This window comes from Heptranchias perlo, chromosome 20, assembly GCF_035084215.1.
Source record: "Heptranchias perlo isolate sHepPer1 chromosome 20, sHepPer1.hap1, whole genome shotgun sequence".
NCBI classification, from domain to species: Eukaryota; Metazoa; Chordata; class Chondrichthyes; order Hexanchiformes; family Hexanchidae; genus Heptranchias; species Heptranchias perlo.
Genome location: NC_090344.1, coordinates 28892521 through 28893218, shown reverse-complemented (window position 1 = coordinate 28893218; position 698 = coordinate 28892521). Strand labels below are relative to the sequence as shown.

The window sequence follows — 698 nt, the reverse complement described above, 5'->3', positions numbered from 1 at the left end:
TTCAGCAAACCTGAATATTACTGGAATAGAGAATGGCGAATCACAGCTCGAGAAATCAATCCTCTCGACCACGAGGGGACGGAGTCTTCCAACATACAGGTGTTTAATGGCAAGGTGAGTTTAATGTTCAGGAATAATAGAGCACAGATTTTCGGTCGTGCAAACTTCACACACTTTATTTTGGAAAAGTAAACTGATCGCAGAGAGAATTTATTTTGATCGCTGCAACCTGAATTTTTAGTTCGTTGAATCAGTAGTTCAACAAGAAACGTGTGTTGTCTCTGTGGCGCAATCGGTTAGTGCGTTCGGCTGTTAACCGAAAGGTTGGTGGTTCGAGCCCACCCAGGGACGGTTGGGAAACTTTTATCTTCATGGTCTCGCATTTCCTGGTTCTGATGTTTGTTTTGGCTGCAAAACAAATGCCCGGTTTCGATGCCAGCTGAGTGCGGCCGATCTTCCACCATTTCACCTGTGATTGGCTTCGCCGAAATCTGAATTCTTCTTGACAGACAAGGTCTGACATCGATATTTCTGCAGTGACCGACACCAGACTGTTTCCACAATGAATGTCACTCCCTTTTATTTTGGAAACGCAAAATTGTATTCACATTCCGAACGGTTTCAGTTGATTTGTGAGAGATCATGAAAGGATCCTGCAGCGCTGCCTTGGATAATAACAACAGTTCTAAGCCGCATTT

The 698-nt window shown here is 44.0% G+C and overlaps 1 non-coding gene across 1 annotated transcript; it reads left to right on the top strand.

The window, feature by feature from the left end:
• Positions 1–277: 277 nt before the first annotated feature.
• Positions 278–351, top strand: trnan-guu (transfer RNA asparagine (anticodon GUU)). Its single transcript has one exon. It is a non-coding gene; the product is annotated as a tRNA-Asn (tRNA).
• The last annotated feature ends 347 nt before the right edge of the window (positions 352–698 follow it).